This window comes from Eufriesea mexicana, unplaced genomic scaffold, assembly GCF_001483705.2.
Source record: "Eufriesea mexicana isolate 0111107269 unplaced genomic scaffold, ASM148370v2 scaffold4157, whole genome shotgun sequence".
In the NCBI taxonomy this organism is placed as follows: domain Eukaryota; kingdom Metazoa; phylum Arthropoda; class Insecta; order Hymenoptera; family Apidae; genus Eufriesea; species Eufriesea mexicana.
In genome coordinates, this window is record NW_016912141.1 from 50,189 (window position 1) to 73,462 (window position 23,274).

General features: G+C 38.0%; 1 protein-coding gene across 1 annotated transcript in view; it reads right to left on the minus strand.

Moving 5' to 3' along the window:
* Positions 1-23,274, minus strand: part of Nrx-1 (neurexin 1) — an 88,222-nt gene that overhangs the window by 14,318 nt on the left and 50,630 nt on the right. The gene's annotated exons all lie outside the window — the stretch shown is intronic.

Below are 23,274 nucleotides of genomic sequence, written 5' to 3' on the forward strand. Positions count from 1 at the left end.
GTTCGATATGCCCTTTGCGCAAGACACAGCTGGAGTCTTAAGCCTGTATCGATAAGAATACCTTATTGGGTAAAGTACTTAATGCGACTGTCAATTAAAATTTGCCAAAATAAATTCCTTCAAATTAATAGATATCGAGTAAAATTTCGAATATTTTTCTCATCACGTGTTTATAATAATTCCTTGGTCCTTTAAATCATTTTCCATCACTTAGCCATATGAAGATATATAAGATTAATAAAAATATATTAAATAAACGTTGCTTGAAAGAAAAATATATTTTATCAGATAAATAAAATTAAATTATTAGTAACCATTCACAAGTAATACAGATTTTACTGTATAATTAATCCTCATAGTCAATAATTTTGTTTCATTTAGCCATATTCAGATATATAATAACAATATGTCAAAGAACTGTCAATTGAAAGAAAGGTGCATTTCTAAGCTATCTACACTAACAATACAGCCTTCGATAATAATATACTTATGTTTCACAATTAATTTATCTACGTTGCAAAATTCGATTAAAATATTTACACTCCATACGTTGCAGGAAATTGCAAGAAAATCCGTAATACGATAGGCAAACAAAATTTCCTGCCTTTCCTGCCGATAAATGGCACCCAGGACAAACCAGTGATCCCAAGGGAACTAATTTCAAATCGATCGGAAACGGACTCGCGCCCGCGACCAAAAACCGTTCGGTAAATCATGAACCTGGTAAATTGGTATTCCGCAGACACGCTGACGATTGCGCTCACAGGCAAAGCGATTCGTACGTTCATTTGGGATATGTATATTAACAGGGGACACCGACCAGGCCAGCATGGCGGACCCAGAGGTTCGCAGAGTCGAGAACTCGAAACGGGACGATAAAGTCGATCGGCTGAGATCGATAATGCGGCTATTTTTTTATTAGGCGACTAGAAACCGGGGATGCGACCGGGATCGGATACGTTCGAGTAGCTTCACCCACGTGACCTGCCATGGGCGAGTTAAATACCACCTGGTAATAGGAAAGCAACAAATCGAACGAGCTTCCACGCCGACAGGCCAGTTCGCGTGGACGGATATCGAGCCATTATCGTTTCACTATGGATAATAATTTTCGGCCAGCCGAGAAAAAATGAGTCTGGCTGACACGCCTACCAGGCTTGCAGAATCTCACAGGAGGATCACCCTGGTAACGATTTAGGCACCGTACAGATGGCCTCGCCGACTGTCCTTCCGTCCTTTCGCCTTCGGGCTTCTGTCAACCTCCGTCGACGAGCTTATGCGATCTTTTTAGATTATGTTCCGAAGGTTCCGATTGAAGCTAAGAATTTCTTTTTAAGGGAAATCGATGTCTCCCGTTTGGATAATATCTTTTAACTATTCACGAAAATGCAATCTTTTATATTTTCTTATTTCTATTTTTAAAGTATTAATACGAGAATGATTAATTTTAATTATTGTTTGACAGAGAGTTGATGTATTATAGCTACAGATTAAATATTTTTCTATCTTGTAAGATAATACAGAGATATTTGTTTAAATGCAACGTAATCTAACTGGTCTGACTGTTTTATTAATTTTTCTACTATCGTATATGAATTATTATAAAATAAATGTGGACTTGTATTACGCGATTTTTGTCTCAAGAAAAGTTTCCTAGATATATAGATAAACGAGGGCCATCGATACGAGTAAATCAAAGGCTGTCAATCAAGAGGGCGTTTCCGCCTGTCACTTTGCATTATATAACTGATATGTATTGTTAAGTAGATGCGAGCTTCCCTCAGACCATTTTGTAAGTGACGTCAGTCAAGTTGACGTCATTACAGTGCTCTGTTCATTCGTACACGATGCCAGATAAGATGAGTACACGATACTGCATTGTTTATGATCGTTACGAATGGTGGCGAGCATACATTCGACTCTACCAGAGGCATACTTTCTCTCATGCTAAAATGTACTTATTTCTAAAGAAATATTCCCATTACTCGTTACACTGAAAACAATCTTCATAAATATTTCCAAAATTTGTTAACGATAGATCTATCGATCTTCAATGGATACCTAGATATAGCTGGCATAGATAATAGTAATTTTATCGGTACGATAAGCATAAGTAAATACATCAATTACAGTTCTATCTCCATATGAATCAACGCTAATTCTTTTAAAAGATATATGTTTTTAGTAATTGCAAAAAAGAAAATTCTGTGACCAGTTATTAGACTAGATTGGTATCATAATTCTAATGTTAAAGAACATTGCTATGGAACAATAATAATTTCATTTGAAACAAAAAAGTTTTATTTTACAGTATATTCACCACTATGTTCTTTGATAAACAATTCCAATTAACATATAATTACCCATATGTAATAGGTTACGAGGCGTTACCTCGTGCTAAAAAACAAAAGAGCACCATCTAGTGTAAAAACTCGACACTATTGATCGACCGACTCAATCGATTGCTTAAAAAAAGACGAATTTTTTAATACAAATTTCCTAAACATAACTCTTCCCTTACATGAATTACTTAAGAAAAGAAAGAATTCCATTTTAAATATAAATTTTGTAAAAATAAATCATTAATTATATCGATCGCACCGATAGGCCATAGACGTACGGATGTACAAAGGAGGCGGAAGGTTGCGGGGAAAAGAAACAAAATGGCGACGTCAGCCGCGGAACTCGACTCGAGTTCTGCGACGCATTTTTTCCCTAACCCACTCGACTGGCACTTGCCGACCAAGCATAGTGAGTCTATCAGCGAAGCATAAAAACCCAGCTGGTTGGCCGCTGGTTAACGCGTAACTAGAGGGTCATACCAGAAGACGCGCACGTGCCGGCGCGTTCTCAATCGCTTCCTGTCCACCACGACGGAACGAAGCACAGACTTCCTCGAAGATAAACGTGTCACTCACACCGCATTCCGATTCGAAGAAGTCCAATAAACTGTATCACTTTATTAGGAGAGCAGAAGGGCCATGGGTGCGCTCGGGTCCCCTACTTGACCCAGTCACGAGATTTTAGGCAACTCCACGCGGTCTGACCCCTTTCGTTCCGAGTCTCTTTATCGAGCAATAGAATAAATAGACTCTTGCGTCACCGTTGAATAGCCTTCGCTTTCTGACGCTGTTCGAGTCGAGCGGTGAAACTGGTTTTCACACTGATATATCGGGAATTTTGTCGTTCTTGTCGTTTTGCCGTATACCTGTCGTGGAAAGGTGACAATCTTTTGATTGACGCTAACACAGACTAGATTTTTTCATTTTTGAGTAAAAATTCTCTGTTCAGCGTGATCGCTTTGACCACTTAACTTCGGTATTTTTTGTAGTTCCATTTCTTTTCACGTTATTTTATTTTTCCATTTACCAGTCCTTTGTAAATTAAGAAATATATTCGTAATTTTAACAGGGTTAACTAGGTTACTTAATTAAATATATCGTCTCATGTAGGAAGTAATCGAAGTTTAAATTCTGCACGTCGTATCTTTGAAGCGAATTTTTAAAAATAAATGGAAGAATTTAATTGGGAGTTTATTCTGTGCAATTTATTTCGACATTGCACTTGCTCTGACTCGTCGAGTAAACTCGGCGTCGTTTAAAAATAATTAAGCATACTGACTCATGCTTTCAAGCACTTTAAGAGTTAAGATGTGCTTTATATTGGGATAATTAATCTTACTGATACAATATAAATTTTAGGTTCGATATTTTCTTATTTAGACTAACGATATGAACCAAAGTGAACTTTCTTTTGTATTTTAGTACCAAATCACTCGATCGATAATTATCTCGTTTATTAAATTATATTTAGCGAATCAAAATAAACATAGCCTGCCTCCTCGTATATACTTAACACGGGTATAATAAATACCTGTATATTCACTGGGTAATTAGAAGCACGTGATCTTATCGAGGAGATACTCGGGAAATGGCCGACGATGGTAAGGAATTATAACACTTGGATCGAGTGGAAGGTGTAAAAGCCAGGGTCGTCTAACGTTTCGCGGCAATTAGCTCTTGCGCGACATAATCTAAATTAATAAGTAAACTGACAGGGAAGTATGGCGGACGCGGAGGTGTCGAACCAGAATGTAGGTTAAGGCGTCGGCTTTGGCCGCTTAGATAAGTGGCGCATTCGGTTAAAATGGATCAGGAGACAAGGAATCGAACGTGAATCGGATTGCCTAATATTTCACTCCACCTTCGACTAATTCCTAAATAGAGACCCCGCAGCGATGGTGTCCGGAGAGAACGAGACAATGACGTTGCACCGTCTCGAGAATAACGACCATGGAACTAAGTACACTAGTGCCCTCTTTAACGTTCCAAGTTTCAACCACTATCGGTATAATTCTCGTAAGAATCATCGCGATATTGATGTCATCATCGTAACAACCATTTTTAAACATTTTATTAAAAATTTCGCGATGGACGTTATCGTCTTAGTCACTCGCCTTCGCTATTTTTCTCCCGATATACCTGTAATCGATCTTTCAATGTTCCCCATTACTCCATTTTTTGAAGATTCTATTGCCTTTTTATTTGGCTGTTATCTAACTATAGTAAGTTCAATGTTAACTTCTCGATTTTCGTTTTGATACAATTATTATTATTAATTTATTAATAATAAGTATTATTAATTTCCCAATATCTTTGTTTATTTTAAGTCTTCGAAGTTTTTCGTCCTTTTTTATATTTAATTATTTAGTTAACTATTAATTCGTTACTATTTCCACCGATTCTTGGAAACACGATCTCCAAATTAATTTGGAAACGAGATAAACTGTCAGATGAAATTAATACCGATCTTTTTACGATTTTATTGAGTATCTGCATTTGTTTCTATTTTTCTTTATTATCAATCGAATTCAAGAACCACACCTCCCCGCATAAATGTCCAGACTGAGAACAATAAAGTGGGCACTGGTGTAGGTATAGTATACCGTGACTTGTATAATAAAACGAATATGTGTCGCTTAAATTTTATATTATTCCAAAATTCCAGAACAAATTGACTCCCGTAATAAATTTGATTTGTTGGTATTTTGCCAATTTGCGAACTGGAAGAATCTAACAATGAAATATTTGACAATCTATAGCTTGTTCCTTCTTAAATTTTATTTCTTCTTTATTTCTTAAAAAATCACATTCGCTTACGGGTTTTTACTTTAATCTAGAAATTGAAACAACGCGAATACTTAATTTTTAATATGGCATTATACGGGGTCGTAATGAAAGGTAGTACAATAGAAAATGGAAATAAAAAGATATTATTTTATAAATGTTTCACATTGTTCCAGTGAACGTCGCGTGAAATACAAATTGCGAATATTTCGTGGAAATATTAATTTCGAAGCTAGAACGCTGATTAAAAAGTTTAATAATGCACGGTCATTTAATTCGGTTAATTATTATTTAAAATGGATAGTGCATATCGGAAGTCTGGTATACCCATCCAAGAATTAAAATCCTATTTATCCGCGTTAATTTCTTCTGTACGTTTATTCTTTCGCGGGAAGATCAAGTTTCGTCGTGCAATCACGTACAGCCAAACAATATACGGGTCTCACACGAACGTTGCATTATTCAGATCCCTTTTATAGCCCATGTGCTTGACCATGTGCAGCCATAGTAGCATAGCACGTGCTGCATTTCGCATTGAAATTTAGTTGATATTCTCACGCTCACCAACTGCACCGATCGTTTATGTAAGAGCAATTGAAGTGTTTGCTTGTTTCAAATTATCGTTCTTGGTTTTCCATTAATCATACCCTGCGCAAAGCTAACGCCTCTGAGTGTCTTTACTAAGAAACGATTCAATAGAGGGTCTTATTTGACGATTAATTATCGGGTGCTTCAGACGTATTAACGGTGTCGAATATATTTGTGAATAGGGAATTTTACGAGAATAGTGACTGACAATACTGACAACAAATAAGAAAGTGACGATTAAGAAATTTTTGTATATATTCTCTATCCTCTGAATAAAATGAATAAAATTAAAAATATTTAATAATTTTCTTCTCTGCTTGTCCTACGATTTTAACCACAATTTAGGATATAAAGGGCGAGTACATAAAAATTTGTTAAATATTCTAGTCATTAGAAAATTCAATCGAAAATCACAATAACAATAATTCTTTGTCGTACAAAACACGATAATTCTATATAGGTCCCATAAATAGGTCCCACAAAGTAGAAAATTAAATTCCTGTATAATTTAATTGCAATTATGAAAATGACCTAAGTCATAAGTATTTAATTTTTTTCTTCGCTATTTTATCGATAATTCTTTTATTTTATTGCAACATAAACTAGTGCAACACGGACTAAACGATAAAATAATTTCATTATCATGTTATAATTAATTTTCGTAATTACTACTATAAATGACACATATCGTCAAATTTCACTAGGATGTCTCGAATTTCGTTTCACACGGAGTTCTCTTTAACTTCTCACGTATCGAGAAGTAATAGCAGTAGAGGGACGTGCTTAATTAGACATCGGCCGATCATCGTTGCGCGAAATAATCGAAATCGAAACGTGCGCATCGGACATCGGTCCCACGGACTCGGTTTGGGAACCGTTCGGTTTCGCAAGGCTTTTACGGTGGGAACGAGGAATGCCATGGCGTCTCGTGCGCTGGGTATGGGAAACATCGATGATTCCCAGGCGATGGTGGCAGAACGTTTCGTACGTACGAAACGTGAACAGGACACGTAAACGCACTTCGTTTGCTCTGTAATCTGGTTATCGCGATTGCGCGTCACCTCTTGGCCATTTAATGGCACTTGTGTACACATACCAGTGTATGGATTATCATCGTGTTTATATACCGAGCTAATAAAATAAATGGCCTGTGGTCTCGAAGACCCGGCTGAGTCATAATTATAGTGAAAGCAAAATCTGGATTGGGACGTGTTGAACTTTACTCTTTGGGTATTGCTATTTCCTCCGATGAATTTGATTATTATTATTATGTCTGTGAGTTGGAGAATGTTACGATTTATTTGGGAGATTTATTTACCTAAATTGACCTGTTTGTGTAATTTTTGAAAATTTTTTAAATTGTTTCCTACTCCGGTTATTTTATTTCTGAGTTACTGAGAAGTTATGAGAAAAGATGATTCTAAATCGATGAAAAGATTATAATAAAGGAAATGAAGAATGAAATTAGGGAGAAGTGTCGTTTAACATAATTTCTTTGAGCAGGAAAATGACAAATATTTGTTTCAACTATTCATTTGTCACGATAGTAAATATACCTAATAGCATAGAAACTGAATATCCGCTAATTAATAGCTGGTATAAAGTTTATTACTGACAGTGAGCCAGCAATTTTACACGTGTCATCGATGCTATCGTTTATTATGAAATCGTGAAAACAAGTATAAGATAAAATTTATCTGTTATTATATTATTGAAAAATAATACTTTATAGAAATGTCTCATAGAAAATATATCCAATTTAGATAATAAACTCTTATCGGTATACTATGATTGTTTTGATAACAACATAAATTATCACTTGATTAATAAAAAGGATTAAAACTCGATTAAACGCCATAATCGAGTGATCTATATTTTAATCCTTTTTTCCAATTCTACAGCCTTAAAGTTTACTTAGAGTCGTAACAGTTTCAATTCGAAAACAATTATTATCTCAAACGAATATAAAATCTAAAAAGAATCAAATAAAAAATGATTTATCCTCAATAAAAATATTTACTTGTCGCAAAATTATCATTATTCAAGTAATGTCCATAAATTTCAAAATCACAAAAATGATTAAATAAATAACGACACTTCACGAGACTCGTAAAAAAAGAAAAAATATCACACTGAAAAGATGATCATAGTGCGAGAAGATCATTAATGCTTTCATTCTTACGTTCCTGGGTTTATCAATGGAGCGGTCTTAGCGATGGTAGTAAATGAGAGGCGAACCCGTTAATACCACTATAGGAGCAGGTAGTAGGCTCGTCTGGTAGGTTCAGAACAACCTTGAGATTTCAAGGCCGTTCCTAGTACCAGCTCGACAGGTTTAGGAGAACTACCACTTCAACATGTTCCCCGGATGCTTCTAAACACGCCGCTTAGATCAACCCTAACCTTCCTTACGCTATATACACGCGTACCGCGCGTGTATGGCATACTAACCCCGTCTCTGACCCGTTTCCGCTCTGTCATTCCACTCGAATAAAAATCCGTATCCCTTTAATCGTCCACCATTACTCATTCCCACTACTCGTCCACTATATGCTATATCTACTATACTCGTCTACTATATACCATATCTACTATACTCGTCTACTAAATATTAATAAATTAATATTTATTAATTCACGATTTCTCATTTCGATTTTCGTTCAATTTCACAAACAATGTTTACGATGTTTACAAACTTCACTTCGTATACGATATTTTAAATTGATTAAATTAATATTTTAAACAATAAATTAAAGATCGATTAATCGACGAACCATGGACAAGGCGAGGAGTTGGAATAAAAAGTAATAGCTCGGCCATTTTCAATTATTTTCATAAGATTTTTTAACGAGAGGTTTCAAAAGCTGATTAATCTGCCTGATAATTATATATGTCCCGATACCTGGACTTAATAAGACGGCATCTCGGAGGATAATTTACGAAGCGTTTCCCACGTGAGAAAATGGAACGCGGCCGAAATGGTGGGCCATAAAAGCGAAATTAGATTCAACCGGGCAAGGGATTCCTTCTGCCTGGGATATTTCGAAAACGTGAGAAGAGTACAGGCGCCACACTCCAACAGTTTCGGCATTCGATACGCATAACCGCGACTTTCCCATGGCACGCTTTCTCATGGCGTTGCCACAAAAAATAATGAGATTTCGGTGGCTCGCCGAGCCGCTGTGAGAACGAACCGTGAGAAGATGTTGAACTTGGGGCTGAATTTCGTGATCCTTGTATCAGGTGACTATCACAGGGATGCGAGTTCTTCGACTAAGCGACCCCTAAATGACCAGGTATTATCATTTCATTGTTTCCTTCGCAAATGTCATTTCATTTCTGCAAGAAATTACCAGGCAATTATTTGGAAATTTTAAGCTCCCTATATTTTCGAGAAAAGAATTTAGCATCGATGGTATTCTGCGAGAGACGAGTTGGTGTATTAAAAAAGCATTGCATACAGCAAGACTATAGTAATAAAGTGTACGAAAAGCTTTCCTCAAACCTGTAATATTTATTGGCTGATTCTTGCACAGCTTGCTTTCCCGAATACGAATCCACCAACGAAATTGCTCTATCACCCTGAGTTCCCTTAAAAGCGTACGATTTTTGCTAGCATGAGGGATTAAGCGAAACCAAAAAAAGTTAGGGGGTTTATTTTTATCTTAAAAGTTAGATGAGAGTTTGCTGAATTTTTTGATATCCATAATTATAATTATTCGTGCTTCTGAATAATTGTAATTTATTATCAAAGTAGTTCGAATATGGCTGCCGAGCGTATATACTTTCTCCGCACTATTCCTGCATTTTTACAATAAGTTTGTTAAGGAGTATTAATGCAAAGAAATAGTAGCCAGTGGAAACGATGGAAAACTACAGATGTTTATTAAATGGGCGAACGGTTAGAACTGACCTGTCTGTTTAGGGCCACGCAGGTCAAAGACGCCCCCAGAAAGGGGGGGACAAAAGGCACGCGCTGTCAAAAGACAAAGCGCAGGGAAGGGATCGCCCCCACGTCGCTAGGATGTAGAGTTTATTTTAGTATTTAGTTTGTACTACAACAAAATTCTATATCCAGGATGAATTTGGTATATAGTATCGTATTCTGTAGAATTTTTTGAAGAAGAAACAATGGAACAGAATTATAGAAGCTTGTAATTCGTGTAGACAGTCCTTTGACTGTTATGCCGAAATTATATGTTTCATTCAGGATGCCATGGAACTATTCTTATTATTCAAAGCATATAATGGTAAAATAATAATAAATTGGTGATATAAGACGACATTCTTATCCAATGGAGCGTTTATTTTATTAATGGTTACACCATTGTGGCGCCTTAGTAACGGTTGACAATTGACTAACTGTCAATTTTTATTGAAATTTTAGGATTGTAAGTAGTTCAAGCGTTCCGGTCACCGGATCAATGGACCACCATGATGTCACAGGAGAAACCGTGACCAACGTGGCTGTCAAAGTGATAGAGAAAATATTCGTTGTATACGACGTTTCACCGCCACGCAGCCATTGTTCGCTCGTCTAGACGTGGAGTGCCATAGCTAGTCGTAATCGACAATAACTATAATTATACTTCTTTCTTCAAAATATTATCCCAACCACCTATTCCTACCCCCACCTCACATCTGAAAAATACAATTCAAAGAAGACTTCAATTCCACGTCAAAGTGGCTAACTAATAATTCAGCCAATCTCAAACAGGTTAATCCTCTCTTAAAGTCAACTCATTCCTACTCTAACTCTCGAACAAGCATATTCGCGACGTCCAACGACCATAAGCTGGTTCCCGCGTCTGAAAACCATCTCCGGTCCAACGATAAAGAAGAGAAATTTAAGAAATAATAAGAATAATAAATTAAAAATGGGGGTGAAAGGAGAACGCGACTTAATTTTCTCGCCTGGAAGGGTTCCCACACGAATTCTCCTCGATTTCGATCTGCCGATAATTCCACGTGCTCGACCATGTGTTCGAGAACTTTGTAACGGAAGCTCGAGCAGCAGGCGCCATATTGGAAGGTCGATCGAACGTGGAAAGCGCGCTAGGGGTAAATCGGCAGGGCGTTTGACCAACTTCTGCGGCCTGTGCTCCTAGTCGATCTGGGAATCTGTTTCCCCTGAAGTCGCTCGGATTCTCACGATCATGGGAACGACGTGGCACGTTCGGCCGGGAACTGTCTGGGAACGGTGTCCCGTGGGAAGCTCTCGCACGGAGACGGTGGAAGACGAGGAAGAACAAACGCCTGCGACTCTTTTCCAGGCCTGAACGCCTACTACCGAAGCAGATCGGGCCGCTGCTTCCCGGGACGAGAATTGTCTCACGCTTTCGACCAGCCTGTGGGAATCCACGGTGTTCCCCGGGAACCACCGGCACGTGAGAAAGTATGCGAACCTCGCGGCCGACCGGATCATCCTTCACATTTTTGTCACGCGTCGAGCGTGAGCGTCCTTTCGAATATCCAAACCTCCGGTTCAAAGGGCGCTGTGGATCGCAACGCCTGAAGAATGCGTTAGTGTATCTTCACTGGGATCGAAGATCATTCCTCGAATGACATAATTACAGTGCGAGATTAGCGCGAGAATGGGCTGGCTAACCCATTGCACTCGATGTTTGGGTTGTGAAGATATAAATTCGAAGCTATTCTCGTATTTTTCTAGGATTTGACGACATATTTAGCATTTATGTTAAAATAAAAGAAGAAAATCACGGGTTATTGCTTCATACAGTTACTTGGGCTTCAAGGTATTAGAACGAACGATGATCGAATAGATACAGCAGATTCCCAACATAGCTTCGTCATAATCAACTATACCTAATCCAAAGACCAAAAATCCCAGCATCGGTATCATCTACTCTCGTTAACACTTTGACTGCCACGCACTTTCTATATAATATACTCAGGGGGCCACGACAAAATTTGCATTATTCTTAGGAAATAATGATGTATTATCAAAAAATATGGCAAAAAAAAACAATGCAAATTATTAATACTAAATGTACCTGTACTTTACACATATCTATTCTTACCATAAGGGGAGAAATGATCCCTCGTGGAATATAAGGTATATAAAGAATTTTTCTCGGTAAAAAGTAAGTTAAGAGAAAAACGGAAAGCGAGAAATTAATCAATAAGATAATATAAGAATTTACAGAAAGTCAGATGAGCGAAACAAATAACAATATATGTACGATCATAAAGTAAATTTTGAAAAGAGTCATTTGACCCCGTTTGATACGTTTAGTATTAATGTTCTCTATGTATTAACGTTATTCGAATATTTAAAAATTATTTAAAAATTGGTTAGAATAAAACAAATATAAATTTAAAAAATTAGTACCACAGGGCACTGATGACCACCGTGTCCTCACTGAGGATACAAGCGTCCGGTCACTATGACCGTCATAGCAGTCAACGTGTTAATCCTTATCGATCTTCTCCTGAACATATTCCTAACGCATTCTGGTACCAGCGGAATGCACTGCTCTCCCATGCAATTACTAGTGAGGAAAAGAAATCGCGATAAGGGTGGAAGTTTACGAGCACTCGTCCCCTGTGTAGGGTTCCGGCGTCACATGGTTGATCCTCGAGCAAGGGTTAAACGATTTAAAATCCGTTATAATAGTCTACGCGACTAGTCTCAGGGCTGGCAGGGCCAAGACGCGGGGAAAAAGGAGAAGACGAAGCGGGAGATGAAGGAGGAGAAGCGAGCGAGATAAGAAGGTATCCTGCTCGAACGAGGTCGCACGCCGAGGACGAGGATCGGTTCTTCGGCCAATTAAATCGTTCCCACGGGATCGCACCGTGGGAGAGTCTGTTCGGGAAGACGAGAATCGGAGCATCGGGGCTGCCAGGGTCGCAGCCGGTCGCAGGAAGTCGCGAAGGGCGACGCTCTCTTCCGCTTCGTCTTCGACTCTCTTCTCCGCTGGCCGGCCGGGTGGCGCGTTCTTCTGCTTCTCGTTTTTCCGACCGGTCCCGCGGACACGTGCAGAAAGCAGAGGAGGCGTCGGAAGCACGGCCGTGCTCGCGTGAGAACTCGACAAGGGCTCGTGGGAAAACGGCGAAGGCGCGTGGCGCTTGTCGCACCAGGGCTACATGCGGTTGCAGCAAGTTCATGGCCGATGGCGCAGCTTCTGGCACCGATCCACCCCCGCTCGCACACCAACGGGTTCCCCCGTTGGCGGCCTTATTGATCAGGTCGTTTTGTTTAGTTTCGTTCTCTGTCGTCGTCTGTGTGCGAGATGCTTATACGTGGATCAGGGTCTTCGTACTTTGGATGGCGGAGGTGGGAGATCAGAGCTGTTGTTTCTTGGATCTTGAATAGCGTACAGGGAATACGAGAATAGGCTCTTTTTGGATGTTGACAATTTTCATATGACTATCGCTCGAAATAATGCTATAAATATTAGTAATTATTAAAATTATTAAAAATTATAAGTTAAATATTATTTTAATAATTTTACTAATTACTTATAAGAACTTATAATATTTAACTTATAACATTTATATATTATATTTATATTATATATAAATAGTAAATAATAACAAATAAATGTTATATATATAATATAAATGTAATATATAGATATTATAAGTTAAATATTCCAAGTTATTATTAGTAATTGCATTAACCAATATTTTTCAGAATATGTGCACTGCTTTGAATAGCCGTATGTATATTGCACATATTGTTTAAAAATATGTGGAATTTAAGGCTCGATAGACTTCATAGTATACAGTCCACCATTAACAAAGTGTAATATATTATGTCATTTGGCACTACGAGTTTTCTCTTAATATATTTATAAAAGATCCCTAAATATCTTTTTATCCTGTTTCATTTGAAATTCGTATGTAGCCTGACATGTCTGCCATGCTTAAATATTTGGTCTATTAAAAGATTTGTTAAATGACCGTAATATGATTAGTTGTATTAATTGTATCGCGTCAATTTATGCACTCTTCGACATGATAAAATAAAAAGAAGTGCAATGATATTTGGTACAATTAAAAGGAACATACCCAGAACGACCTTGTCAGTTTAATTAATTTTTCAAGATAGGAAGAGCACACTACCATTTCCAATTTATTTCCATAGAACCAGCAAATTTTTCTTGCATTATGATTTATAAAATAACTATAAAAATTCGTCATTACATACTACGTTTCCTAGTAATAAATTACTATTAACAAATTAATACTAGTAAGTAAGTAGTAAACTAGTAATAAATTAGTACCATCAAGAGTACTATTAATAACACAAATAACTGAATTTTCATAGAATATCGCTATAAACTTATTAAAAATTCCGACCGATCAAAAGATTTTCTCGACAAACGACGAATTCAGCAAAAATACGTAAATTCTACCAGCTTTATTTTTCCGGAAACGACAAGACAAATACAGCGAGGAACACCTCGTCGAGCAAGTTCTTGCATGCGAGTTTTCAGTGATGCAGCTGTCCAAGGATACACGCCTCGTCCTTCGTATTTACTTCGAGGAAGGCGACAACGACACGATCCCACGAGATAATCTCTACCTCGAAGGTCTACGAGACAAAGGACGAGGGGCAGGAAAAAAAGAAGAACGAACCGTTAAATCCTTGGCATCCTCCCTCGACATGGAAGAAATCCTGCTCGTGTAGAAAGTCAAGCCACGCCGTGAGAACGTGTCTTCTCAGAGGTACGAACGTTGAATATTGTTAACAGGGTTGCATACAAGCAAAGAAGGTAATGTCCTTCATTAAGGGTTTCTGACACGGAATGTGTTAAATGAATACATAGGAAATCGCCAAGATGGCCGCCATTGATCGGCTTCAATTAAAGGAGAAACATCTCGAGGAACTAGCCAGAAATTCTGAATTTATCACTATACTTGTATATCTAGTAGACATATCTACCTATTTTTAACAATAATTACCTTCATATGTATCATTTTAAAAATTAATATATTCGAGATGGCGAAGATTTTGCAATATTTTTGAACCCTCACAGTTCGCATAAATATTTTATTTGCACATTGAAGAATATTAAACTCGACATTTGAATATTACCTTCATAAATCATCACTCGTCGTTTATGATACGCGTGATGCATGTGTCGATTATATTATTTATTTAAAAATTCTTGCATTTTTACAATTTATTTTATTCGAGCTCTTCACAGGTCAAAGGAACCGACTCCATATGCTAACTTTTCTAAATTTTACTATCAAAGTATTTGATTGATGCTCAGCTTCTAATATGTAGGATTATCTGTCCTCCATTTTGCAAAATTAATTTTGGCACACGAGTAGTGGTTCATTCGATAAATATTTATGACGAAGTTGGCCACGGAATGTGACCCACATTGGAAAAAGGAAGACTCTATACTGAAGAGACATGTCCTGCATTTCTAACAGAGGATCATCAGCAAAAAGGAATTCTTTCGCTTGATTTAGGAATAAATTGCAGGTTCGACCCTGTTGATGCCTAATTTCACGCTCCATCAGCGTTCCCCGTTCTTGAAACTACCCTATGTAAACAAGTTTGCTAGGAAAGCAGGAAATTAACGGAAGATGTTTCCCAGAGGAACGAATGGAAACGTTTCTTCGAGGATGTTCTTGAATGAGATATTAATTGTACAGACACGTGCGATACTTCGTCGACACGGTTAAAAACAGGTCAAAGTCGTGCGCGAAGGATAGGGTTAGACGCTGAAGACACTTGATCTCCTTTTCTAACAGGAAAGTATATCCTGGAGTTTCTTAAACTTTTCCAGCAGGGTCTGGTACGGGTTTATAGCTATGGGACCTTCGAGGGTCCTAATCTCACGGTCAATTGAGCCTCAACAGAGCCTATTCATCTTAATATCTAGTGTCAACAAAAGTGACAGGTATAATAGTATCACAGATTCTTCACTGAACGAGAAAAATAAGGAATTTCCGCTTTAGATCAGAAATGTTTATTTACTGATTTCCCCCAATGACTTGGGAAAATAAAATAACACTCGTTAATTAATTACTATAGTCATATACATTTAGAGTGAAATTAAAGAAGCTAAAAATTGTTAAAAAATATTTTGCTCCTGTGTAACAAGATTCTATACCACAGTGTCATTCACTTTACAGTCTTATAATTAATTGGAGTATGTATAATTCTTTTTAATTCCTCAGCTCTAATTAACTTGATTTTTTCTCTGTTATATGTTTAATATATTCTCACCTATAATACTGTTTGTGGAGGAAGTGATAAGAATATTTCTACCGAGATCTGGATGCTCAAAAATTACCCAGGAATACTTGCTGAGGAATTCGAAACATGGAGTCTGCAATTACTATAAGTAACTACTATCAACGAAGCATTAAATGAATATTAAATGAATACAGGAGATACAAAATACAAAGACACAGATATAAAGTTCTCCCAAATACGATTCTAACATCACAGAAAAACGTAGAAAATTCTTTGGAAAATTTAAAAAAGATCAAATTGTACCACTAAATCTATAAACTAAGTATATCATCAAACACAATGCTGTCAACGCGACACTAAACTCAGAAAAAAAAGGGAAAAGAATATTTTAACACATATATATCCGCGCAAAAATATACGTGGAAGTACAAATTGTAATTATAATTAACAAAGACTAGAATTTAATTTGATTTATTATACTAGAATGCAACATGCATTTTTCTGTGTTAGGTTCCTTGGGTCGATATTCTGTGGAGGACTTTTCGATTAGGTCAATTCAAACTCGAGAGTCGCAGTGACCATACTGTCATCATGTTTTCCCTTTCCAGTCTTTTTATTTTTCACTATACACCTGTATCTACCGACCTAAATTCCCTGTATATTATTCACGAATGTACATAGCAATAAATTAATTTTAAAACAAATTCAATTCAGGGAATCTAAATTTCCCCATTTTGCCTATGCCTCTAAACTTTCCTCGTTATCTCGAGCCGGTGGAACCGACGACAATTCCTGAATTGCAAATAACGATCTCAGATATCCTTTCCTCTTGCTGCGAGCGAAACATCCATTTCGCTCTCGGTTCGAAGAAGTTATTTATTTGCATCGAAGGCACGGGGGCATCCTCCGCTATGCAGAACAGGTTTCTCCGTGCAGACACCTGTTCTGCTGCGTTCTTCGAGCAGCGGGTGCCCGAGGACGTAAACAGGAAACCGGTTCCCCGTTTCGCAAGGATGTTTAAAGGGGTTGAGGGACGTCTCACTGCTTCGTTGGTCTTCGAGAGTAGGCGATCATGCTGCGCAGGGTTCGCGCTAGGTGTTTGGTATCCCCCTTTCAACGTCGAGGACTCTTTGTAGTTCCATCTCCATTTAAGGAAATGAGTTCGGTAAACAGAATTCGTAGGGTAGCATGACGTACTTGGAAGTTCCTTCGTGTGAAGGTCACTCTATGCTTGTGTGAGTTTCGTCCATGCTCTTAGATCGTTATAAGAGATTTATTGGATTAAATTTTGATTGTAAAAATAAATATAACGAGGTAAATATAGACGCATATCGTGTACATAAATTAGTTAATTACTCGATTTTAGGTTAAATAGATTTGTAAATTTATTGCAAGAAAATTCTGATTTATATTTCTTAATTCGGATAACACTATATGTGTATATGTATTATGACAGATTATACATGCAACGATTTTTTTTTCCAAGCAGGTGAAATCGGTAATTGAATTTTCTGTGCTCTTCCTGCTTCTCTAAATATAATTTTGCGATAGTATAAAGTACAACGAAATTTGTTATATGAAAATTGTTTAATTCTCAACATTCTATCACTCCATTGTGAAAACAGTTCCGGAAAATGATTATAATTAGAGCATAAAAAATACTGAGACTTCGAGGGTTTATTCAGCTCCCTTAAAAAGATTTCCTGCGCATAAAAATATTGCCACGTGTAAAACTCATTATACTTTACATGTACGCAAACTTTCATTAAAATCAAGAATTTCTGCCTAAACGAATTTCCTTATAACAATTTTATAATAACTTCGTTTCTCTTAATTTCTTTTCCTTGTTTGTTTCATATGGAAAAATAGGAATGTGTTTGTTAACGAATAGAAATTAAACAATGAACAACGAAAAATTAAATTACCCTGAGAATTAATAAAATTGGTTACATAAATAATCCGACTGCGAGAAATAAATATGGACTACCTGTGTTCTGGGAGAAACGAGGGAATTCTTATTGACACACGGACGAATAGGTGTATCGAAAGGGTTATGCAAAGCCTCACTACTTGTTCCGTTGCGAGAACAGGAGACCACAGCACAAAGGAGTGCTAAAAGCCGAATCGACTGACGAGGGTCGAACAGGTAGTTACCCTAACCTTCGTAATTTGCGGTTTCGCGGCTATTTAAGAAAACGAACACGGTAAACAGTTTCTGTAGGGTAACATGAGTTACCTGGAAATGCTGATTCAGAATGAAGGAAGGGGTTTGACACCTGGTTTTTCAAGCTTGAGAGGAACAGAAATTAATTGGACGATCAAACAAAGGTGCGAAGACAATTTTTATCATATTTGTGTGATAAAGTATGTCCTTTTTTAAATTATTCTTGTTTCAAACTTTTCCCGTCTCTGTCGAATTTATCGGCGAACAATAAACGTGTGGATATTTAAAATAAAATTAAAAAATATAAATTAACAATAGTACAAAATACGTAATACAAGACACGAGCTAATAATAAAAATTAATAATAATGTAATACGCGATATTAAATAATATTCGTGAAATTTAGTTTTTCTTTTGCATAGATTAAAAAATAAATAAATGAAATAATTCCTGTGTATAATATCCTAAACAAACAAAACTATAGGAAGTCTTATCTACTTGAAAGGGTTAAGCCAGCCTCACTATCACTGGTTCTTCCTGACTAGGAGCTCATGTATGTATGTAGGATATGTAAGGCGCTGAATGACTATACTCAGGTATAACCGACCTTCCCCCTTTATCGTTTCGCCACCGGTTGACCTTTGTGTGGAAAGAAACCAATTTGGTAAACAAGTTTGCTAGGGTACCATGAAACGCGTGGAGCTACGTCCCTGGTCGTCCTGATCCTGGCGGAAACCGGAAGTATCCTTGAAATCTGACGGTTCAGTGCTCGTATATTGGATTACTATATTCCCCTTACTTATCTCTTTCCCGCGATAAACACCTGAACTGAATTCTTATGTTATTAAAAAATAAGGTAAATATTACTGCTTGATATTTAAAAGCTACTGCTATAATATCGTTATTATACTAATTTATAATGTCCATAATTTCAGTAAGGAAAATTTTCATGAAAATTATGTAAGATTATTTCACAAGAAAATAAATGACGCGGATTAAAATGAAATTAGAACAAAAAATGTTAATATTTCTAAATTTCTTTTAATTTATTTGGGAAGAAGAGTATGAAAAGTTCCTAATTTAAAGGAAATTAAATTTTCCAGGAAATCATTTTTGTTATACTTTCTTCTGGCCACAGCTAGATGTACACGCATGTAGAGAGAAAGAAGTAGTGAAGAGAATCTCACTACCTAGATACGCTTCGAGACTAGGAGATCATATAATTCAGAATCCTAGACAACCAACGCGTCGTAGACCACGTTTTTTAAATACGTGAACCGTATCGTCGAACCCAAGTCGTTCTAAATATTATTTAAAAAATTCCACGTTTATTTATATTATTAAAATTGTGGATGAAATTTTCATTATCGTCTACATAATCGTTCTACAGAACCAACTATTCGATAGATTGTAATGTTAATATAGCGAATTAGCAATAAGAGAAAATTCGGGACAACTCGCCATTTTGTTCCTAGGGATCGAAGACCGTTCGCTAACGAATTCAAGTCGCCTCGTCGTCGTCGTTGGACGTTAGGGAGAGTTTTCAACGGATATCTGACGTACTCTAACTACTAGGATCCCACGAAAGAAAAAAGGTGCACGATTCTTTGCAGAGGTCAGAGGCATTTACTAAACAATTCAACCGTAAATCTCCGATGTAATCTCTGCCACGGAATATTAAGCCTGTGTCATCAATGGTATATACTTCGCGGTTCATTATAGCCTTCAGATGTATCTAAATATAAATTAACAGAAGATTTTGTATCAGGCTCTTAGAAACGACCAGGAAGCGCGAGAAATTCGTCCTAGATCTCTAAACCTATTTTTACCTTTCGTCTAACTGTATAACAATTAGAACCTACGAGAACATCATTCGCTATCGTCCATTCCTAATTACTCTTACATTAAACATCCTCAAACGAATTTCCTCGCATTGCAATAACACGCGATTATTAAAATCATCGTCTGTTAAAATCAACGAAGAATTTAGGAATAATGATAAGAGACCGGAGAAAATTATAGGTTATAATTGTCAATAATTAAAATTGGGGAGTCACGACAAAAATTAAACAACGGGATCGAAAGTAATTACAACGTTCGACAGATCAGACAGCATATTAGGAACAATAGCGACCGGTCTCACGATCTGACGATCAGTGTATGTATATACAGTTTCACGAATACTCGATCCTCATTCTTAACCTCGCGCGTAATCCCGTTCGAGCTTCTCCAACGTAACTACTACCAGGGCAACAAAGAACAGGAACAAAAGAAGCGCGAATCCTTCGACGTCCCGCCTATCCACTGGCTTTGAAAATCACGCTAACGGAAATTTTATATCCTCCAGGTAGCAGGCTCGCATGACGGCGCGGAAACCGGATCGGGCCCGCCCCCTCCGCTAACAGATGTCGCGGCCGTGTTGCGTGGCGCGTCCGCCGCGCGCGAATGAAGACGCAACATGGACGAAGAGGAACGACCGGCGTCACGTGACATTAGGATACGTCGATAGCCGTGCGTTAATGGCCCGTTAAAGTTCGCGGGAAGGCGTGAAGAACGTTGTAAACACGAATTAATCGAAGACCCAGCACCAGACACGCAGAATCCGCCAGGAGGTTCGCGCGGTTCGACTCCGGGGCCGCGAACGCGGTTTCCGCGTCAGAGAAAGGGTTAATTTTCGACGACCACCGACCAGGCTCCCATGAAAGCCTCGGGATCTCTAGCCCGCGAACCGCGTCACTGACTTTCGTTCGTCCAGCAAGCCTGTCCTCCCACGGAACCGCTCCGCTGCTCGTCTTTTTTCACTTTCGCGCCAGTGTTGAGAAAGTCACCGGCTGCACCTGTCGCAAAGCCGTAAATCGACCTTCTGGGTTCGTCGATTGGCGAAAGGGTTAACACTTGTGGAGAACCTGGTACCATTTTCACCCGGCGAGCAGCAGGAGTCCGGAGGTTGCTCGCGGAACGGGGTCTCCCGATTTTTACCTGCCGCAAGGTAGCTGCCATCCACCTGGTCACTACCTGTTCGTGGCTCCGCCCACGAAACTCCCATGTCTTCCAGCCAGACACCTGTGCCCCTCCGCGCCTACCACCACCTGCCTTAATGATCCCCCAGCGGATTCTCCGATCTTTCACTGTCACGAACGCGTGTGTGTACGAATACCCCTACTACTCTTGCCGCGAATGCGTACACCTCGGCGTGGAGCACGAGTATCGATTTTGATAACTTCCGGCTATATTTCTCCGGTACCTTAGTAACGCAATTCGGCAAAATTCGGCTGTAATTAAATGAATTATACACGCATAATGTATCGGAATAATACGTCTTAATCCTTTAACTTTACAATACAGGAACGAGATTTCCAGGTCTCATTGAAGGATTGACGAGTCAGGGAGGAGAGGGATGTCACCGGGTGAGTCGGGTTCGATTAGTCGATGATGATCGGTGTCATTGACAGTCAAAAGTCAATATTCTATAGCGCGGGGATTAGGCAAGCAGAGAGGCGAAGGAAGTGCGAATGGGCCCGTTCGCGGACACCGTGGACCCCGAAAATGGAGGTGGGGTTCGATCCTACGTGGCCATTCCGCTACGAGGATTTCCCCGAAATCATTGGAGCGTGTCGAAGCAGCAGGGGATTAGAATAGAGATGGAAGCGATCGGAAAAGGCGCGAGGCCTCCTGGGGACTTATGTCACCGGTCATGTAAATTATGACAGCCGAACCCCCGCGAGTCCGGTTATAGCGTGTAAGCGCTGCGCCGCGGCCAGTGTTACAATTGTAAATGGTCTATGGCAACCTGTGTTACCGTACAAAATTGCGAGCCGCTGTAAACAAGAATCAGGAAAGCAGGTGGCCCCAGATGGTAAATTTGTGGACGAAATGTGGTATATAGATCTTGCAAGAACGGTGTCATGCTGGAATGTAAATTGCCATGTACATGTCGGACGAGATGTCACCGCGGAGCGGGAGTTGATGGAATTATAATATGGAAATGAATTCTTTGATGACTATATTATGTTTTCGGCCATAAACATGCCAGGCGGCTAGAATCATGCAGGAGGCGTTTCTAAGTCGTTCTATTAACGGAGTCTATCTAGCTTTCTATGTTAGGCTTCCTGTGTTGTGCTATGGTATGTTTACTCGTATCCGTTAATTCGGTGTTTTGTTAGTTGGAAGACACTTTAGTCACGAAAGTGAAAATTATGGAGGATGAATTAATTACGAATAATCGGTTTCGGATTTTGTAAATTTAATATTAAACAGGATTCTTTTATACGAATGTGGCAATAAATTGGAAAATAATTAAATCGGAAAATAATTAAGTCTGAAGTATAATATTAGTAGTCTATCGTATATTATACAGTATAAGAGGAGTTAGGAAAAATAGATTTTCTTTAGATCAGGGAGATGATAAGAATAGACCACATTCACTCGTATAAAAATCGGAGGATGAATTCATGGTAAAATATTTTTAGAGTATTCTAGGTTTCAGACTATCGGCTTGAATTCTACCATTCTACTTTATTTTCACGATTATCGAGCGATTCACTTTGGTTCTGTTTATCGAAAGAGCAGAGAAAATTGTAGCATGAAAATTGGATTCAATATTTTCCCGCAATTTAATCGAGGTTACCGCGAATTTCATTCTCGAGAGCGTAATTTTTCGAGCTTCGTAATTTATTAATCTGGACTTGCTTCAGACAAATTTGTTTTAAATTATTTTACCTCGTAATTAGTATTCAGCTGATATAATAATTAAATACGGAGATGAATTGCACTTTGGTGTTAAAGAAGTTATTATTAAATTACCTATCATTTGTATTGCTGGGATTAATTAGCTTATTATCCTAGACTAATATACTGATAATAATACTTTCTCTCTGTGCATGCTCTTGAAGACTCGCTTATGGCCAACACTAAACGTACCAACCGGGTCAAATGACCCCTTTCAAAATTTACTTTATAAATCGTACATTTATTGTTATTTCTTTCGTTCATCTGACTTGCTGTAAATTTTTATATTATCTGATTATTTAATTTCTCGCTTTCCATTTTCCTTCTTCTTTAACTGACTAATCATCTACTGTCTCGGGTATCGACCCTACTCTTCCCACTCTAACTATGGAAGCTCGTACATTCATGTAACCATAATGTACTATAATTATATTAATTAATACTGTACTATACAATAATTTATATAATTATATTATTATATAACT